Source organism: Mya arenaria, chromosome 5, assembly GCF_026914265.1.
Source record: "Mya arenaria isolate MELC-2E11 chromosome 5, ASM2691426v1".
NCBI lineage: Eukaryota > Metazoa > Mollusca > Bivalvia > Myida > Myidae > Mya > Mya arenaria.
In genome coordinates this window covers 28,027,690-28,040,925 of record NC_069126.1, presented here as the reverse complement: position 1 = coordinate 28,040,925, position 13,236 = coordinate 28,027,690, and the positions used below count along the sequence as shown (strand labels likewise).

Here is a 13,236-nt window from a genome sequence, read left to right as displayed (position 1 = left end):
ATTACATAAATAAACAATCCATCCATCTCTTAAATATTTTAACGTTTTATACATGACAAAACACACTTACTATGTTTAAGAAGGAATAAATGTTTAATATTCATTATAATTATAGCGTCAAATGTTGAAAAAAGGCCTTTGTTTATATGTTTTTAAATTTTCCCGCCGAAAAAACTTCCACGGTGCTGATGTAAATTTTATCCTTTGAAATGATCCTACCTGTATAAATGGCTTTTAATTTATAAAATCCTTAAATTAATATGCTTTGATCAAACATATTTATAGATGGCAGTTTTGCAACTTAACAGTCTGTTCTCTCTAGTATATTCTGATTTAAATCCTGACCTGGTCCGAATTTTAAACCACTTCAATTTACCCCACCCACCCACCCAAAAACAGCTTTTGACAATTAATGACTTGGTGATAGATGGAAACAAATTTGTAAATTATGTATAAATATTTATAGTTGTCTTTTAATCTAAGAAATAGGTAATGGGTGCAATAAATAAAAAGATACACATTAAAATAGTACCCTCATATGCAAAATTCTGGCAAAATTTTCACTATTTAAGTATTTATTATGAAAAAATTGTAAATCGTTTATATTTTTACCCAGTTACATCCTGAAAAGACATAATTCATCTATATTCTTGCAAATGAGATGGAAAAATATGTAAAAATAAGATAAAAAGTTCTATTAACAAGGCAAAAAAGAGCGTAGCTGATTTTCAGATTTTGGCGGCCATCTTTGTCGGCCATCTTTGATTTTCTCGGCTCGCCGCCATTTATGGCAATTTATGCCGGCAGTCTGATAAACTTCAGACCTTCCCGGTTATTTCGGTATATAACATGAAATGTAGCAAAGGGGGGTCCGGGTCCCTGTTTTCAAAAGTGCTGAAAGTCACCCTACCAAAAGGGTTTGCTGTCTCGCGTGACACGCTTGATAGATAGAAACACTGATGTTGCAACTCTTTGGTTTTATGTGTGAAATATTTTTTAACCAACAATATATCTTTCCTGCAATATACAGAGACGTTGGTTTAAAAGTAAGGCATGGTAAAGAAATGAAAATTATGATTAATTTAAAAACAGTTAATCTCTTAAAAGTTATACAGAGATTATGTTGCATGTTCCTGTTCGCCCATGATCCTACCTTTACCAAAGTTTATAACGATATCTATTTCTCAATTACACGCTATGCATTACAACGCACAAGGTATTATCGACAAAGGGTGAATGATAAGGGATTTTGCTTGGTGTCTGTTTTTTTTATTTTTCTTCTGCTTACCTTTCCGCCATTAATAAAGATAATTAAATTGATTAGTCAACACTTCTGCTATAAAATTCTTATTTGCTTGGATAGGTTTATGGATGACCGCTATAAAATTCAGCCTGAAACCTCTCGACTGTCACAAGCCTCAAACTCTAAGAATTCATTCATAAATTTGCAAATAGCAACAATGGGAACAAATTTTGATTAATATGTTGGCATATGTTGGCAAGTGCGAGATCTAGTGTGATCTAGTTCACCTCCAATACACACCTACCTGGAAAGTCCATCATCTATGAATTACCATGTCAGAGCTAAAATGTAAACAACATTTAAATATACATGTATGTGCATGTGCATTTAATTCAATGTTTAAATAATCTGGAAATAACAAAACAAGCGGTAACTTTATATCGTTATCATGAATTGCTGCATAGATATGTCATGATTAAGTCTTTATAAACTTTTTACAAACTCTATGACAACTTATTATTTGTTTATCCTTCACCATAAATTGATGTCAAAAGAAGCCCTATGGAGAAATTTGCTTCATAAAAACTACAGTCTTTTAGTCTACATCAATCATAAACCCATATGTTTACGTAAACTATGTAAAATTCTTAACACTGCAAAAAAACTGCTGAAATACTGTATCTTGATATTTGGATATTTATAGACACAAATGACATGGTTTCGCTCCACTCAAGAAGGCAAAGTTGTTTAGGAGTATGTATATGCATAGATACATACTGTATAACATACTGTATAACATAACCTGCATATGCTTATACATTTGCTCAGTCCACAGTTATTTTAACTCGTGGAACATTCAAATATGCATGAAACAAAAAGGTAAGTCAATAATAGTCCACCTAACACACCTAGCTTTTGTGTGTGGAGGGGGGGGGGGTGCTCACAATAAATCCCAGACCTAGCGCATAGAAGTCCAAATCCATGGGGTCGAGGATGTTAAATGCAGAATGAAGATGCCCTAAACTCTAACTGATAACGACACGAATGCAAACTGGATTATTTTGAATGCGGAGAAAACTACGTTTTATGATTAACTATATTAACAGACGGGTTTAATTTATATGTCTTGTAATGTGACACTTAAGAAATATTTACATTCGTCTAGTCTAATGTTTAGAGACATTCATAAGACGTCATTTTTGTTTCAATATGCATGCTTATTTATATCGTTTACATTATAAGCTTAATACATTTTCTACAATTAAAAGATGTTAGTTAATTCATGAAACAACATGAATATTGGCCGATGTAAGTAAGCAGTAATGTACAATCATATCAATGGGTATATTAAGCCAGTAATGTACAATCATGTCCATGGGTATATTGGGCCAGTAATGTACAATCATGTCCATGGGTATATTGGGCTAGTAATGTACAATCATGTACATGGGTATATATTGGCAGTAATGTACAATCATGTCCATGGGTATATTGGGCCAGTAATGTACAATCATGTCCATGGGTATATTGGGCCAGTAATGTACAATCATGTCCATGGGTATATTGGGCCAGTAATGTACAATCATGTACATGGGTATATATTGGCAGTAATGTACAATCATGTCCATGGATACATTAAGCCAGTAATGTACAATCATGTCCATGGGTATATTGAGCCAGTAATGTACAATCATACTCATGGTTATATTTAGCCAGTAATGTACAATCATGCCAATGAGTATATTTAGCCAGTAATGAACAATCATGTCCATGGGTATATTGAGCCTGTAATGTACAATCATGCCAATGGGTACATATAGGCAGTAATGAACAATCATGCCAATGGGTATATTTAGCCAGTAATGTACAATCATGTCCATGGGACTGTTTAGCCAGTAATGTACAATCATGTCCAATGGTATATTTAGGCTGTAATGTACAATCATGTCCATGGGTTATATAGGCAGTAATGTACAATCATGTCCATGGGTATATTAAGCCAGTTATGTGCAATCATGTCAATGGGTATATATAGGCAGCAATGTACAATCATGCCAATGGGTATATTTAGCCAGTAATGGACAATCATGTCCACGTGTGTATTTAGGCAGTTATGTACAATCCTGTCCATTTGTGTATTTCGGCAGTAATGTACAATCATGTCAATGGGTATATTTAGCCAGTAATGTACAATCATGTCCATGGGTATATTTAGCCAGTAATGTACAATCATGTCCATGGGTATATTTAGCCAGTAATGTACAATCATGTCCATGGGTATTTTTATGCAGAAATGTACAATCATGTCCATGGGTATATTTATGCAGTAATGTACAATCATGTCCATGGGTATATTTAGCCAGTAATGTACAATCATGTCCATGGGTACATTTAGCCAGTAATGTACAATCATGTCCATGGGTATATTTAGCCAGTAATGTACAATCATGTCCATGGGTATATTTAGGCGGTAATGTACAATCATGTCCATGGGTATATTTATGCAGTAATGTACAATCATGTCCATGGGTATATTTAGCCAGTAATGTACAATCATGTCCATGGGTATATTTAGGCAGTAATGTACAATCATGTCCATGGGTATATTTAGGCAGTAATGTACAATCATGTCCATGGGTATATTTAGGCAGTAATGTACAATCATGTCCATGGGTATATTTAGGCAGTAATGTACAATCATGTCCATGGGTATATTAAGGCAGTAATGTACAATCATGTCCATGGGTATATTTAGGCAGTAATGTACAATCATGTCCATGGGTATATTTAGCCAGTAATGTACAATCATGTCCATGGGTATATTTAGGCAGTAATGTACAATCATGTCCATGGGTGTATGAAGGCAGTAATGTACAATCATGTCCATGGTTATATTTAGGCAGTAATGTACAATCATATTCATGGGTATATTTAGACAGTACAATCATGTTCATGGGTATATTTAGGCAGTAATGTACAATCATGTCCATGGGTATATTTAGGCAGTAATGTACAATCATGTTCATGGGTATATTTAGGCAGTAATGTACAATCATGTCCATGGGTATATTTAGGCAGTAATGTACAATCATGTCCAATGGTATATTTAGGCAGTAATGTACAATCATGTCCAATGGTATATTTAGGCAGTAATATACAATCATGTCCATGGGTGTATTTAGGCAGTAATATACAATCATGTCCATGGGTGTATTAAGCATTGATGTACAATCATGTCAATGGGTATATTTAGGCGGTAATGTACAATCATGCCCATGGGTGTATGAAGACAGTAATGTGCAATCCTGTCCATTTGTGTATTTAGGCAGTAATGTAAAATCATGTCCATGGGTGTATTTAGGCAGTAATGTACAATTATGTCCATGGGTGTATTTAGGCAGTAATGTACAATCATGTCCATGGGTATATTTATGCAGTAATGTACAATCATGTCCATGGGTATATTTAGGCAGTAATGTACAATCATGTCCATGGGTATATTTAGGCAGTAATGTACAATCATGTTCATGGGTATATTTAGGCAGTAATGTACAATCATGTCCATGGGTATATTTAGGCAGTAATGTATAATCATATTCATGGGTATATTTAGGCTGTAATGTACAATCATATTCATGGGTATATTTAGGCAGTTATGTACAATCTTGTCCATTTGTGTATTTATGCAGTAATGTATAATCATGTCCATGAGTATATTTAGCCAGCTATGTACAATCTTATCCATTTGTGTATTTAGGCAGTTAGGTATAATCATGTCCATAGGTATATTTAGCCAGCAATGTACAATCCTGTCCATTTGTGTATTTAGGCAGTAATGTAGAATCATTTCCATGGGTATATTTAGCCAGTAATGTACATTCTTGTCCATTTGTGTATTTAGGCGGTAATGTACAATCTTGTCCATTTGTGTATTTAGGCGGTAATGTAGAATCATTTCCATGGGTATATTTAGCCAGTTATGTACAATTTTGTCCATTTGTGTATTCAGGCAGTAATGTAGAATCATGTCCAATGGGTATATTTAGGCAGTAATGTACAATCCTGTCCATTTGTGTATTTATGCAGTAATGTAGAATCATTTCCATGGGTATATTTAGCCAGTTATGTACAATTTTGTCCATTTGTATATTTAGGCAGTAATGTATAATCATGTCCATTTGTATATTTAAGCATTAATGTACAATCCTGTCCATTTGTGTATTTAGGCAGTAATGTACAATCATGTCCATTTATGTATTTAGGCAGTAATGTAGAATCATGTCCAATTGGTATATTTAGGCAGTAATGTACAATCCTGTCCATTTGTGTATTTATGCAGTAATGTAGAATCATGTCCAATGGTATATTTAGGCAGTAATGTACAATCCTGTCCATTTGTGTATTTATGCAGTAATGTAGAATCATTTCCATGGGTATATTTAGCCAGTTATGTACAATTTTGTCCATTTGTATATTTAGGCAGTAATGTACAATCATGTCCATTTGTATATTTAAGCAGTAATGTACAATCTTGTCCATTTGTGTATTTAGGCGGTAATGTAAAATCATGCCCAATGGTATATTTAGGTAGTAATGTACAATCTTGTCAATTTGTGTATTTAGGCGGTAAGTAGAATCATGTCCAATGGTATATTTAGGCAGTAATGTACAATCATGTCCATTTGTATATTTAAGCAGTAATGTACAATCTTGTCCATTTGTTTATTTAGGCGGTAAATAGAATCATGTCCAATGGTATATTTAGGCAGTAATGTACAATCTTGTCCAATGGTGTATTAAGGCAGTAATGTACAATCATGGTCATGGATGTATTTAAGAAATAATTTAGCATCATGACCATACATTGTGATGATTGATGTATTCAGGCAGAAATGTAGAATCATGACCTAAGGTTTATGTAAGCAGGTCTGTAGATCCATGAACATGGATGTGTTTAAGCAGAAAGGTAGAACCATGTACGGGGGTGCATGAAACTATGCATATAGGATCAAGACACTTGGTGTATTTAAGCAGTTATATAGAAACATAAACATGGGTTTATCTAAGCAGTAATGTAGAATCATGTTCGTGAATGTATTTAAGCAGTGATATAGAATCATTTCCATGTGAATTTAAGCAGTAATATAGAATCATGACCATACATTGATGTATTCAAGGAGAAATGTAAAATCATGACCCAAGGTGTATGTAAGTAGTTCTTAATAGATCCATGAACATCGGTTTATTTATGCAGGAAGTTGAATCATTGTCATGATGTATTTAAGCAGTAATGTAGAATCATGGCCATGGGTGTGTTTAAGCAGTACTGTCGAATCATGTCCATGGGTGTATTTAAGCAGTACTGTAGAATCATTAAAAAATATCTCCAATTGAAAAACAAGCTCTATTAATTGCACAGTCTGCCATAACAGCTCTTCCAAAATGACCTTTCAACTTTCGGTCAGCAGTAAATGCTTAAATCTCTACTTTAAATGATAAATAATTGCAAGAGTAGATATTATTAGAAGTATAAAAGTTTATGACTTTTTTATTTACAGTGTATTGAGCATGTTAAACATGTCTATCACTCATAAAAACTGTTCTTTTCATTAAAAAGTTCCCAAACATCGCAAAGACGTAATGGTGACGTCATACCCTATAATCGTTGATGGTACCGTATAACAATATTTATCGCAATTGCTTTTAAACAGCGCACTGTTTTGCACTGTAATTTTCACAAATACGAATATGTCTCACGTGGACCTCTATATTTAGAAGTGCAGTTCTGAAAACAGAGGTGCACCTCATTTTTAATCTAAAGAAAAAGGGCCATATCCCCCGGCGGGGGGGGGGGCAAATCCCCCTGAAATTAGAAAAATATGTATATTTTTTTAGATATTTTACATCAGGCAATAATGACAAAGTGAAACCACAGTATGTGAGTGAAACTGAAAGTAAAGAAACAACTCCGCAAGGGTGAAATGTCTGTTAAAAAAGTTTGATAAATGCCAAAAGGAAACCTTAACAACAATTCAATTAATTTGAAGAAATGATCAAAGGCAAAGAAATACTACTACTTTTGTATTTTCGAAACGGAAGAAATTAATAGTTTTATTCCATTCTCTTAGTGTCTGAACGTCATCATAGCTGATAGTATTAAGTAGATTTTTTAAAAGACTTTGGAGGAAGTTAAATTTAATTTACAGTATTACAGTATGACATGACAGTGTATCATAAGAATATGATAAATCATGACATAAAATAATTCCGTATAATGAAAAGGTTAGAGGTTTTCATAGCAAAATATATGTGAATACATTTTTTCGTACTTGCGTCTAGAAATACTTTGAAATTTTGCCAACTTAAACCTGCTAAAAAATCCCCATGAATACTACACAAAACCCCCTGAATTTTCAGTCATTCTAAACTAATCCACCTGAATGGTCTCCAGAGAATATGGCATGTATGAAAGGCGTACCTCTATATTTAGTGGTGCGTCTATATCATTTAGGTATAAATTGAACATGTTTTTGATTAAAATAAAGAGATGCACATGGATATTAGGACCGGCACCTATAGAGGTGCACCTCTCCGTTGTGGGTACAATTCTCTATATAATTGCTCTCTTACAATATCATATGATAGATGACATGCATCTGTTTCGTTAATCAATTAACAAGACTAATTAATTTTGTTATATTTTGTATTTCGGCGTATCTAATAATTTGCTTCATTCGGAGCTCAGTCGGCCATTTTATCGAAAACAACCTCGGATGTATGCAGATTCATCAGTAAAAGTAGTTTGTATTTTTTTAATAATATCATTAATTAAATGTAGTGTTTTAGCTTGTATTTATTGATCAAAGCTTAAATTGATTGCTAGTGAGGTGTATTATTGCAAACATAATTGAGATTCCCAATAGCTAGGTCTCATTAAGTTAACTGCTAAATTAAATTACTACGCGATCTACTTGCAGCGGACTTAAACATACCGATTTCTGAGTATGTAAACCGTCCATATACACCCGGGGTTGTTTTCGATAAAAATGGCCGAGGAGTTCCGAATGAATATGAAATTGGATGTTTCTTATTGGTTGTTATCTCAGGGAGCCGAGTTATTATTTGTACAAGTTTCACTACGTATCTCCCGTTGACTAAAAGGGCCAATTTTAGCGCACAAAAGTAATGAATTCTGAATTATACTTCGAAACTCGTATTGTGAAATGCAAACTGCTATTTCAAATATATATAAATTACACAATGTCCGCATACACATATAATGATCATGAATTTTGTAGAAGAAAGCAAATAAAAATTATTGAAACACTGTAAGAATAAAATGTGTATCAAATTCAATATCTAATTATATGTTGCATGTTTACGTATTCATGACGCCTATGACAGGGGAGTACACGTATTCCGAATGTACAGCAGTTGAAGTGAGGATATTCAATATGAGCTGCAAGATGGCGGCGAAGCGTTAAAAAAGTAGCATGTATGGTATATGTTTATATAAAGACAACAAGTTCTAGATCTACTTCCGTAAGAATACAAATGTGCAAATTACATTTCATTAAGTGTTTCCTTAGCGTTCTGTTATAGGATGTAAGTTGTCAGCATTCCAAAGAGAAGGCATAATTTCTCAAGTGTTCAAATACATTCATTTCAACAAATCAGAAGTCAGCCGTTATATAAAGAGTTGCTGGTCCATTTAGTGGGTACATTGTGAAGTGTACACATTCAACAGCAGACCACTAAAACAGTTAAAGATTGTTAATTGTAATGAGACTGCGTCACATCAAAGAATTTATTTTTGTAAGTACATACTAACAACCTTTAACCATTACATTATACTCACGTTCATCACCGTTTACTACAAGATGATCTCCCCTAACATCGAGTTCCGGAGCACGTCCAGTTTCTTCAACTGTAAGGTATTATTCGATCCAGATTATTATGCGTACACACTATATAGGTGTTTACAATTTAAGGCATACAAGTTTCGGACCGCTGCAGTATTTGGCAAAAAATAGCCTTAAGAATACAACCTATAATTTAAGCCAATGAAACAGTTGCTTTAAGAATTGCGACCGAGCTGATTCCATTCAGTCGGTTGGGCACTATGTTGCAGTATAATTAAAACATACGGATTCTAATCTTCACTAAATTAATGAATATAGTCCCTGGCCCCCAAGTTAACCAAATGGCCTCGTTTGCGTAAAATAACGCTATTTTTTGTAATGGATACATATATGAATTAATATTTATATTGCTTATAGGCTATATTAGCAGTAGAAAAAGGGATTGAGTAATCATGACTATAAGGATGATTTACTCATTTTGCGAAAATTTGCTCATTTTGCGAGAGTTTGCCCTGGCGGGGCAGGACTCATTTTGAATGATGCTTTTTGCCCTTTGCGAGATATAAGGAAAATAGTGTATGATGTTTTGGGTCTTGGCGAGATATAAGTAAAACATAAATAATAAAGAAACTTTGTTGTATAACTATGTTACTCTTTGTTGTATAAGGGAAACAACTGCGACATAACGCGACGCGGAATACCGTGAAAGAGATATTCATCGTAACCATGTTTGAACAATGGTCAAAGCCGGCTAAGCCACTGGGTTTCCGAGTTCATTCACGCTCAAGGCTTCTGATAAAGTAAAAACCAAATGGCGCCATTCTTTGCCAAACAAGTTGATATATATCATTGCTTGTAACATACTCCTAAAATCAGCCACTTTTGACCTGATTGTCACTCCATTATGTGTACTCAATTCAAGTAATGAGTATAAGCATGAGATGAAAAAAAAATTGTTGCTATTGGAATCGTTTCATAATTATTTTCTTCAACAGAGTCTTAAAATAATATTGACAACATGTATGTTATACATGTTTACAAAAAAATAATGAACTTGAAGCAGGAAACAGGTTATGGGTACTTAAGCAAACAAACCTTTTTAGGTTGGAAATGACTGCCATGGCAACAAAAAGCTTATTCCATACAAATAAATATTTGAATTGTATAAAGTTTCTTTGTAAGATTTTAACGGAAAAGTAATCAACATAAACTATGTATTTATTGAAGTTATATAATATATTTATTAATGAAAGTTCCTCTTTTAAATATTAAGGGTGATGACGGCCATTTTTTATTGTGGCGGCCATCTTGGACGAAATTCAGGTGAGTCCTGAGATTTTATTGAACATTAACATGCATATGTGTCATCAGGCAAAGTTTCATAATTTTAACCCAAAGTGCGCAATTTGGTAAAATAATTCACGATAGGACTGGACTCGTATTTAACATGGACATTGTGCAATAATTGTGAAGGCAACTGCATTTATTCATTAAACTGTTTTATGCAGTATTTATGTGCTGGTTAAACAGCCTATATGCATGTTTAAATTGAACGTAGGCATTTTGAATTACATGCACATGTCCACGAATGAGTCAAACCAGTATCCTTATAATAGTAGGATACCTGAATGTGGAAAAAATGAAGACACAACCGGTATATGTATATATTTCTTCTCTAAGTTTTAAGCTACAATCAGCGTTCATAGAGAAACATTCGATGTTAAGATATCAATAATTATCATTGTACCAGCTGGGTAAAAGTTATATGATTTTATACAATGTTTCGGCAATATACACAAGATAAATCCAAAAGTTTTTTATGAATAAAATACAAATAAAAATCCTAACCTGTCGATGCTCCTTCGGAATGTGTTAACTGTCTATCATTCTTATAATTTCTTACAACTTTTTTCATATGTTGACTGATGTGACATTAGATATCCTGCTTTTTATACTATGGAGCCTAATAACCGCTTTTAACTATACACTGGATAAATATAGTTCGCAAATATGATTTACTTTTAAGTTCTATAAATAATGTATATTTCCCTAACAAATTCCATATGTTCCATATGATAGGACTGGACTCGTATTTATTCATGATGTGAATGCTATATGCACAGGAACAGGGTGCATGGTTATGCCACACCCCTAAAGAGCCCCTAGTATCAATTCCAAAAAGACAATAACGTTCCACATGGGAGAACTGTAAATTAAACTTAAAGAGTCGACACACAATGAACTGCTTCCGGGTCGTTGTGATCCCTTCAAAACGTTCTTAAAAACAATGTTTCTCCCCATTTAGGTAGCAGTTAATGATGTGTACATTGCATTAGTGTATGTATTTTGAAGTTTACACATGATTTATATCATATTTGAAGACATAAATGTGGTTTTGAATGATATCTTGCAGGCCAGGGTGGTAACCAGCACACTTTAGAGTTCACTGCGCTCAGTAACCTACGGTGGCACAGAGGTGACATCCGCATACATTGTGGCCACAACTTACTTAGTGTTGCCACATAGTACTAAGTTGTGGCCACAAGATACTAAGTTGTGGCCAAAACTTACTAAATCGTGGCCACGACATACAAAGTTATGGCCACAAGTAACTAAGTTTTGCCATATATTACTAAGTTGTGGCCACAAGATACTTAGTTGAAATTGCCACACGATAAAAAGTAGTGGCCACAAGTTACAAAGTTGTGGCCGCAACTTGTCAAATCTTGGCCACAACTTCGTTAACCAATCAAAACGGTCGTTTCATTTTTGTCGTTTTATGGTAACAACAGGACTGGACTTATCGAAATTCGATTAATTACCGAATTACGTAAACAATTACCGAAAGACGCAAGAAATGATGAATTATTGACAGAAGAAAACCGCTAATTTAGCCAGTAAGAGTTATCTCGCTTCGCCAACCGGAATACGATTCGACGGTTATGGTTATGGTGGCCACATCTTGTGTCCGTACGCTCAATCCATTCACCAAGCATCGTTGTCACATGATTCCGTAACCATGATTACGCACAGAATGCTCAACAAAACACAGTCAACAACACTGTTCTCACTTCGGCTTAAAGGCCTAGTTTAATCCTTGTATAAGTGCCCCCCCCCCCCCAAAAAAAAAAAACAACAACAAAAAAACGAAAAACAAAACGTGTATAGTATACAACCTCTGTGTATTGATCTTAATCTAATGCACCAGTCAATTGTAACCACGCCCCCCACAGGTCCGGGGAGAAGCAGGGACTTTGACATTCGGCCAACCCAAGCCCGGGTAAAATCCCCGCCAAATGCCCCCGCACCCCAGGGACCCTAGGTAAGGCCTATTCCCCGCTATATTGGTGCGAAGACAACCACTGCATTCACCCGGCACTGCAGGGCCACCTGAAAGGTAAAAACACGGCCCATTTCCTCGGCTATCCCCGGTATACCTCCGAATCTGGAGGGCCGTGGTTACAATTGCCTAATTATTGCCTGAGTATCCTGCTGTGTAGTTTTGGAGGTTTTATTATTGAAATGGATCCTAAATGGCCCTGAGCCAATAAACAAATACACAGGAAATTGGCCCCTACTGTGCCATTAGCTATTAGGGGATTGTAATGCCAAACATTCCTTAAACTAAGCATTTAAAGTGATTCGTTCATGGTTTGTAAAATGCACTTTTTTAATTACGAAATAAAGTGTGCCAAATCATAAGGAGTGTTAAAACAAAAATACCAAGAGCTCGAACACTTCAACAAATGTTGATATTTGCTCAAAGATCGTCTTTTGAAAATTTATTACTACTGTGTTGTTGCGTGATTATCACGGGATGTTATCAATGTACCGTTAACAAGTCAACATATCAACAAGTTTCTAATTTGTGGCCAAAATAAAAATAAAGTGCTGCGGATGTCAACTGCCTCTAGTATGAGCACCAATACTTTATATATTTTTTTCGTTCTGCTGCGATTCATATGCAATACAATCTCATTAAAAGCAGACCCCAAATAAGTTGCTTCACGACGTTACAACACAATGGCTAAGGTTTATATATATGCTCTTTATTTCCTCTGATCGAGATATATAAATATATAAATGCATGTGTTAACAAAATAAACGAAAAGAAATATGTCATGATAAGTA

General features: G+C 34.6%; 1 long non-coding RNA gene across 1 annotated transcript; it reads right to left on the bottom strand.

The window, feature by feature from the left end:
• Window positions 1–1,541: 1,541 nt before the first annotated feature.
• On the bottom strand, window positions 1,542–11,410 carry LOC128234713 (uncharacterized). The gene is made up of 3 exons (XR_008261010.1): window positions 10,954–11,410; window positions 9,102–9,170; window positions 1,542–1,584 (listed from the first exon to the last, which is right to left on the bottom strand). It is a non-coding gene; the product is annotated as an uncharacterized LOC128234713 (long non-coding RNA).
• Window positions 11,411–13,236: the final 1,826 nt, after the last annotated feature.